This window comes from Haplochromis burtoni, unplaced genomic scaffold (assembly GCF_018398535.1).
Source record: "Haplochromis burtoni strain Fernald_Lab_line unplaced genomic scaffold, NCSU_Asbu1 Contig_430, whole genome shotgun sequence".
NCBI lineage: Eukaryota > Metazoa > Chordata > Actinopteri > Cichliformes > Cichlidae > Haplochromis > Haplochromis burtoni.
In genome coordinates, this window is record NW_024582791.1 from 34,189 (window position 1) to 43,598 (window position 9,410).

The 9,410-nt window shown below is 40.5% G+C and overlaps 1 protein-coding gene across 1 annotated transcript in view; it reads right to left on the reverse strand.

The window, feature by feature from the left end:
• Positions 1-8,291, reverse strand: part of LOC102310519 (ATP-sensitive inward rectifier potassium channel 10) — a gene marked incomplete in the record, with an annotated part of 22,464 nt that extends 14,173 nt beyond the window's left edge. The window contains 1 exon segment of the mRNA XM_014341044.2: positions 7,971-8,291.
• Positions 8,292-9,410: the final 1,119 nt, after the last annotated feature.

Sequence of the window (9,410 nt, forward strand, 5' to 3'; positions counted from 1 at the left end):
ATTTAAGAAATAGCACTATTATATACAGATCACTCAATTATAAATATCAAGGATTAACAGAGGTGATTATAAATAAATATCAAGAAAAAGTGCTAGAGGGAGTGTTCGCCCAGGGCGCCAAACAGGCTAGGACCGCCACTGGCAGAGTGTGTAGTAGAAGCTAGGGAAGTGTAGCTGCTCTGGTATTAGCGAAAAATAGAGGTTTGCATGTAAGTTAATGTTGCTTTAGCAGGTGATGAGCTGACTTGCTAGTCAGAGATGTTTAAATGTCTACCATAGAAAAATAAAAAGTAAACATAAGAAATAACTACAGTATGTCAGTGGACAACGTTACATGTGTGCATTTTGTTGATATTTTTGCTCCTGTTTCAACACAATAATGATCTAATGCACAAATCCAGTTCCGAAAAAATGATTTTCAGAGTTTGGAAGACTCTGATGGGCTTATAAGTAAATCCAACACCTTCTGGCGATGAACTGGAAAGCCAGCTGGAGGTCAGGTCTTTCTGATACTGCTGTGGAGGACTGACAACAAATCCCTGCAGCCAGGCTCCAAAATGTGATGAAAAGACTCACTCATCATAGCAGCATATTAATGCCTATGGCTTAATATCCAAAGCTACAACTTCATCATTGAACTAGAGAGTTTGTCACGTGCATGTGCGTGACTGGCAATACCCTGTGACGGTACAATAAGTGATGGTTTAAGTGGTTCTCATAGTGTCAATGGTATATTAACTAAAAGGCCTGCCACCCCACCTCTGGCTGCCATGGACACTTATTGTCACTTTATTGATTCCCTCCTGTGCTCTCAACAACCTCACCCTCATCTGGGCTGCACTCTTTCTTTCTACACATCCTTCTTTTTCCTTTCTTCCCTCTTCTTGCGCTCGCTGTTTACTAAACAGCCCTTTTGTCTCAAACTGCCTCTGCTTTCCGGAGCAAATATAACAAAACCATAAACAAAAACAACACAAACAAAGGCCTAAGGATCATTGCAATCTGATACACACTGTCCTTTCCTGTCCTTCCTGACCCCTGTCTCCCCTCTCTCCATGCTCAGCTCACACTGAGTGAATGAATAGAGATCTGTGTTGAAGTCTGCACTGCTATGAATACTAAGATGTGGACGGGAGCAAGAGGGGAGGAAGGCATGGTCTGGGGCGGGCACATGTGATTGGCCTTGTCCATCTCCAGCTGAACTCTGAACCCTACAGAAAGCCTGCCTACACATAAAGTAAATGCACACTTGTGCTTTGGATATATATTGAGCAGTTAGCGTTAGTAACACAACCCCAGCTGTTGTTCAAAGGAATGTGTGGTTTGCAAAAACAACACAGTCCAAAAAAAACATGCATCACCTAAAACTAATTTAAAGGATAAGGCCTTCTTTATTCCGTATATTCAATTTTACTGTCCTGAAATACCACAAAAATACTAGAATTTAGCAAGAAACTAGTCCCTGTCTTAGCAAGCCAGCTCGTTTCAACTGAGGACACTGTTTTAGCTGTTAAGTAAAAGGTTATTTTATTAACTTGGGGAAAAGACAACAAAGTGGCAACACAATATTGGCATATAGTAACCTTAAGCAGACACAGAACAGCATTATTGTCTCTTTTTTATCATGTTTAAGTTCACGTGGTAACTATAAGTCCAACATTCTGTCTTATTTTAGCTCATTTTACACTCCAACAGCTCAAAAGAGAAATATTTCTACTGTGCTCTCCAGTTATATTTGTCTGCCATTTATAATAAACAAATAAAGCAAAGAACACGTGAAATATGGGTAATTTAGTTATAATAAAGAATCAGGATCTGTTTTTTAGGCTATTTTAAAACAGCCACGGGGCGATTGTGGCTCAAGAGTTGGTAGTTTGTCTTGTAATCGGAAAGTTGCTGGTTCGAGCCCCTTTTCCAACAGTCTCGGTCATTGTGTCCTTGGGCAAGACACTTTACCCACTGCCTACTGGTGGTGGTCAGAGGGCCCGGAAAACACATCCATTTTAAAAATTACTATTTTAAGGGAAAAAAAGAAGGATATTTTGTGTATTATGGCAGCAACAAGTCTTAAAAATGTTAGGATAGAGGAAGGGACGTGTTTAACTGTGTCACATCCATTCTTCTTTCAACTGACACTTCTAGTATAAAGACACACTGTTGTGCAGTTTGATTTGGTTTACAATGTTTTTGCTATCATATACAAGGCTTTTGTTCAAATAGATCTCATCTGGATGGAAGCATGTGTCACTTTAAAACCTGCTATACCTTTCAGTATGATGGTGCCTATACAGATGTGCAAGTTGCAAATAGATACTAGTACACTGCCATACCAAACAATGCAGCACACAGAGTGCTGGTGACATGCTGGATCGTCACTCTTCTCTTTAGTATGGAGAATGTTGTCAATGATTTCCAAAAAGAAATTTTAAATTTCAGTTTATCTGACAACAGAAGAGTTTTCTACTTTGCCTCAGTCCATTTTTAAGATGGCAGAGTGAACCGTGTTCACAGTCAGTGGTTTCTGGAAGTGTTTCTGAGTCCATGCAGGGATTTCCATCACAGAATCATTTGTTTTTAATGCAACATCCTGTATTAATTTCTGGCATCTGGCATTAAATTGAATCTTTTGACAATAATATGTACTGTAGTTGATTTGGTATTCATAAAATTGTAGTCTAGGGAACATTATCCTGAATTTGTTCTACAATGTGTAGATGCAGCTTTTGCAGATTGGTGAACCTCTGCCCATTTTTCACTTCTGAGAAACTCTGACTCTCCAAGATGCTCTTTTCACACCCACTCGTTTTGCAGACCTGTTGCCAGCCCAGTGTTCTACTGTGAATAAACTAGGGCATTATGAGATCTGCAAATCGTTTAATTCTGTTCTTAGTTGCATTTTACACAGCATCCGAATCTTTTCACATTCACGTTTGTAAAATATTATTTCAAAGTTGTGCACTGTAGAAAAACCTGTGCTAGTGCATTTGTTTGGGTACTATTTTCTTCTGTGGATGAATTCTTAATGTCAAGCATTGCTTTTACTTTGACTTTATAATTGCTGGACAACATTTGAGATTTATCACAAAGATCTCCTCATGAGCGTTATTGATAAGAAAAACTTTAAATTTCAACAACACTTCCTCTGTCAGTATAGTCTTAGACATAAAGAAATTTATTGTTTGCTATTTTTAAGCATCCATAGATGGGCACTTCCCTATAAACAAATAATAAAGAAAGAAATACTAAAGCAAACGGTAATAAAAACCAAAATGTCTGTTTACAATTTCATTTTCATCAAATGTCTCTTTAGAGGGTAAGAATACCAATGTTAGCTGAGCTAAAGCAAATATCCCTCCTGCTGACAGTAAGACTGATGGATTCCCACACTTTCAACATGACTTATTGGATGACCACTCAAGGTTAGGATCTCTTCCTCTGTGTCCTGCCCTTCAGCCCTCTCCTTCCCTCTGTCCTGTGTGCACAAGAATCCTTTGTTTTTGCGGAGATGAAAGGGACAAAAGCCACCATTGAAAAATACGACTGAGTGAGTGAACGAGAGAGCAAGTTAGACGGGGGGAAAGGAGAGGAGAACTGAGCACTGAAGTGTGTGTGTGTTGTGTGTCTTTGCGAATGTGTTTGATGGTGTGCGAGTATGCAGTGTTTGACACTGTGAGGGGGCCGAGATGGGGCGGGGTAAGAGAGAGAATAATTAGTTTTGAGGGGAGGATGGAGAGAAAGTTGGACATCTGATGACAAAAAGAGTGAAAGAGGAAGAGAGAGAGAGATATGGATGGTGAGGGGAAAAGAGGAAGGAATAAGATGGAGGGAAGGTGGAGGAAGCAGATCGCTGACAAAAGAGCGTCATTAGTATTCCAGAGGCGAGAGTAATCCCTTCTACTCAGGGCCTCCATCCAGGGTCCACAATCATAAAGAACCCACAGCAGCCAGTACGCTGCACTGAAAAGAGTCTATACAGCACAGCTTGAATGGCTGCGACCACTGGCCACACCACAGCGGCCTGTGCACTGGACTGAAAGGACAATCTAAGCATCAACAATGTGCCAAGAGGGCATCTGCTCAGGCCAAACAAGACAAACTTTCTGGACCTCACACTACCATGCAAATGAGCTGCTGTTGTCTCATGGCTGAAGTTCAGACACTAAAGCTTTTGCAGACTCGAGCTGTTCTTTGTATGTGAAAACTTTATTTAAACTATTGCAAAAGGCATATTTATAAAAGATGAATCTATTTAGAGGGTTTAGGGAATAATTAGTGGGAACCTTGACTAAGTAGCACACATTAGTAAAGTTACAGTGTGTAACATATTTCACTGCTACATGTCAGTAGATTGCAGTCAACTGAAGTCTCCCAATTCAAGTGCATAATTCTAGCTATGGTTGCAGCTATGGGACGAACATGTTTTATTCAGCCAAGAGAGACAAAACTAGCATTAAATTGGGGCATGATTGAAATACCGCTTGCACTGTACTCCACCCCAGAGTTTTTCCATAACTGTGGAAGGCTGTTGGGCCGCTGTTGACCTCAGCTGTCAATGCCAGGTGGGAAGCATCTGCCATTATTTACTTGTGAAGGGATGATGAGTTGATTAGTCAGTGAAACTCACTTCTGACCAATTACAAATGCTCTCATAGCTGGACTGGCCATCGGGCATACCGATTTGCCCGGTGGACCGATGGTGATTTTTCATTTTTATGGGTTTTGGGTTTTTTTTGTTTTTTTCCCGTAACGGTATAAACAATGAAAGGTGGTGGATTGGCCAGGTGCTGGGAGATGTGTAAAAATAACTCAGTTGTTTGGTGGTGGCTATTGCGGAGCTTCCACAGATTCAGTAACATTAGCAAGTGGTGGAGGCCAGCAGATGCAACACGCTGGCAGGTGGATGACGGAAAGGCAGGAGGAGCAGAGACCTGAGGCGGTGAACTGAACTTCAGGTAAGAAGTTATGACCTGCAGTCTATCTGGGTCAGATATAAATCAGGTTTAGGTGGAGTTTATTTTCGTAATGCTGACTTTTTACAGTCAGTTACAATAACTCGTACTGCGTACTAGCTAGCACGATGGAGTTTATATACTGCTGGGCGGGTGCTATGACGTTAATGATGTTGAACTTGTTTTATCTTATTTTATTTATAAGGTTAGTTATTAGAGTTTCCAACCATCCCGTAAAAAACAGAATCGTCTCATATTCAGAGAAAATATTATGCGTTTCTTATTGAGGTGAAAAGGAGCACAGTTTGTCCCGGACTTCAGCTACAATGAAAAAGACACAAAGCTGGAGTTATTCGGTGTCTTTGCTGCACAGCTGCCTCTTCTTCTCTCATCCTCTCACCCTCTCTCCCCTGTTTCTACTTCAATCATGAAACTGATCAATGATCAGCTGATTGGCTTTTCTCTCTTGTTTGTTTATCGCCCACTTTGCGCCAGAAAGAAGAAACCGGCGGATGTCGTGCTAAACAACAGCAGCATCACATCTCACCTCTAGTCTTCTCTGTCTTAATTTCAGGTTTTCACCATGTGTTGTAGAGAGTTCAGGAGGTTAACTCGACCAAGCAGTCTACTTTCGGGTACTGTTTAGAATACCAGAATAGGGAGGATGGTGTAGGTTTAAGTTTATTAGACTGATGCATATATACCAACAAGACAGTGTACATCACTGTGACAACAGAGTTTGTTTTCATTCAAAGGCTTTATGATTTTTCCTATAATACCTGGTGGGCCGGTCTCTAGTCAAAATGCCCGGGCCGATTGTTTGTCCCAGTCCAGCCCTGGATGCTAAGATGAGTTGCTGAGTATGTGCTGAACTGTCGTAATTTTTACTGTTTTGTTTCCGCTGTTAGCTGCTGTTAGCCTTTATTAGCTCCGTTTGCCAACGTTAGCTATCTTTGAAGTGAATGTACATTGTTGGACACGGATGCTTAGCAAATAAATTCTCATATGATTTGATAATGTAATCAAACACTTTATCAGAGGCAAAGTATGATTTTAAGGACACTTGAGCCTAGCATTCACTAACATAGCATTAGCTTGTAACCTGCTGTTGATGTTTAGCTGGCTTATTGGCAGCTGTCTGGAGACAGGAGGGTTGAATGTCTGATAATTATTATTTGTGACAATAAATAATTATTTGTGTCTTAGAGCCCTGACAGGTCAGGAGATCATGCTTGTGGTGAAGTGGAAGAGGGTGACATTTTATCAAGATGCTGGTGGTGTTGTCGCTTTCCTTCACATTTTATTTCTTTGGGGAAGGGGATTCTTTCTCTGGTGATAATCCATAGATATGATCCTTAATGTCATAAGTCTGAAGGTGCAGACATGAATAGATGTCCCTTCATGGCTCATAAACACCTTCAACTCATCTTCTCCTCTGCCTTTGGAGTTCTACATATCCTTTCTCCCCTTTAACTAACCTAAAAAATTACAGAATATACCTTTAAATGTATAATTTGCAACCAATTGCTTAATGTTTAATATCTGACATGCAGTTTGTTTACAAGTAAATAATATTATTATTCAGAACGTACTAAAGCTTGTGCATCTGAAGCTGCTGGAGTTCATTCAGTGCATGCACCTCCGGCAGTACATTTCCCCATTAAATGCAACTCCATATGAGTGTCATAATAAGCTATAGACATCATTTTCTGCTATTTTAACTTGAACTTACATAATGTTCAGATTGTTTGTATTTCTACACCTATAAAATGTGATTTACATTTATTCACATTTTAAAAACAGGAAGTAAACAGTGTCTACAGTGACCAGACGTATTTCTCAAAATAGCATCAGACTGTACCAGACTACATCTAAATCCACCATGAAACAATTCACTTTCACTTCCGTCTCCAAGAGTCAGTGACTGGAGAGTTACAACGCTGGCCCATATTAAACAATGGCGAGCGGCTGTTGGCCACAGGGGAATTACTCAGGAGTGACTTTTACCATCTTCTTCTAAGTCAGCAGTAGCCAAAGCTACTATAAATCTGATATAAATCTGATATAAATCTGATATAAATCTGATATAAATCTGAATGGCTGCTTCTGGGGATTTCTCAATGAGAAGAAGTGATTCATTTGACCAGATATTTCCAGCAAAGATTTTCTGTAGAGTAGTGAAACAGAACCACACCTGTTGTTTCCTCTGTGGTTTGTAGAGCTCTTTGTTAGTAATGTATGTCTGTGGTACAGTGCCAACAATCTTCGACTTCCGATACATCCAGCTCCAAAATTAAATATTCGATGACTAAGTCAGGCTTGTTTTTTGGAAACTTTTGTAACTTCAAAGCTACATGAACTCTGTGTCACAGTGCACAGATTTAGAAGTGGAAACTCGTCCATTGCTACACACCACTCATACCCCTCCGCACTGTAAACACAACACAGCCGCTGCAACAAAACTCAGCACCAGTTTCCCTCAAGCCTATAGAAAAAAGTTCAAAGACTAAACTGCAGGATTTCTCATGTTTATAATATAGCAAGAAAAAGTGACTATTCCAAGATTTAACATATGTCAGCTACATTAACCACAAATATCAAAACAATACAAAACTTAACCTTATAATCATGTCTTGGTGAGTGGAAACAGCTACAGAATATACATTTTAGAATAGTTTTTCAGATTGTTTATGCGTTTCCTTTAAGAATATTTGCATTTCTTACCTTTCCCTTGACTTTTCACTTTGCCCACAGCTTGGAAATTTTAAAAATGTACTTAATTTCACTTTCCACCAAACATGTGGGAAGAGGTGAAAGTTATCTGCCTTCCAAAACAGGTGTGAAATTTCAGGGTGCTGAACAAATAGCACTTGTTGACACGTTTCGCATGTTTCACCTCATCTCGTTGTTTTCCTAGTTTTCTTTCACAGTCCTCCTACGTTGCTGACATCCTATATTTCTAAAAAATAAATAAATGCATAAAAAAAAGATTAAAAGAAAGAGAAAGAAAGAAAAACTCACTGAGAAAAACATGAAAGCCGTCAGAGGAGAGGAGAGGCCTGGATGAGGAGTCCCAGCGGTCAGTCAGTGTACCGCAGCAGCACGCTGGCACTGGCAGTACCGGTTCCGGCTCACTGTTGCTGGATCATTATGTAATCGGATGAGCACAGTCTGCCTCTCCTTGCATGTGAAGCCTTCTGTGTCCCCACAGGGACAAGTTAAAGAAGCTTGCGCTGTCCACTCCTCCAGGGTCCACCCAGCATGCCTCTCTATATAAACCCAAAACTATTCAGACGGACGCTGCTTCGCAACATTTTTAATTCATTAATTCAACTCCCCTCCCAGCTTCTCCTCCTACCCTCCCTCTCACTGTCTCTCCCTGACTGTACGTTATAAATGGGACTCTTTGTTGCAAGGCCTCCTCCGCTGTTTCAGCCTTTGTCAACTTTCTCATGTAAATGTTCGATGGTCATAAGATACAAGCCTGGAAGTTGTCGCACTGAAACAGAGCTATTTACAAATCAAAGGCAAGAAAAGAAAAAAATGAAAAACTTGGCTTCTTGCAGTTTTGCGTTGGCCAGTGTGCGGTGAATGGATAATGTCGGTGCATCTCTGTGAGGCTGTGCCATGCCCGCCTGCAAAGAGGAGGACTTTGGTAGTGTAACGGCGAGTACGCACAGTCCTACTGTGAATGGATGGCACGAGATGGCCAGGAAGTAAATGCTATTACAGTCAAACTCTGGCCCGGTGGTAGATGGATGTCTAATGCTTCTCTTTGATGTCAGGGGAAATGTGCAGGAGTGTAAATTAGTATTATGTAGGTCTACACTTTTTCTCACAGACCTTTCACTTGGGAACATTGAACTCTGTGCTCCATTACATGTCTTTTGTCAACTTGTCTTCTTTTGAAGAATGAAAATTGACTGAAAAAAGTATATATTCTTATTATTATGAAGGAGATCTTATAAAGAAAGATAGAGGGTGCATCTGCAGGGCAGATCTGAATACTACTCTGTGGTATTTACCCGGCTGGTGTCACACGGACATCAATCTACAGGGTCCCTTCAACTTGTTGTAGCTGGCAAGGGGGGGGCTGCATCTATAGGGGACCAGCTTGTATTGGAATGTTTACCTTTTAGGGGGATTTGATGAAGATTTAAGCCAAGTTCATTCTTGGCTTCTTGGGTGAGGAGCTACATCTGAAGTGAGAGATGCTGGAGAAGTTTTCATGTTTGGATCAAACATTTCTATCATTTAGAAATTGGGCTGTAGTTGCATCGTAAGGTTTTAAAAACTGAGCTTTAAAATGAATAGTGGTAATAAAAACCGGTAGAGGGCAAGAGTGATCACTGACTGTTTTTAGGGGCTTTTTGAGAATAAATAGAACAAGATACAAAGCATTAAAACATGTTAAAAACACAAAAGCCTTATTAAACACAGGGTAGTTTGGGCCCAGAAGCA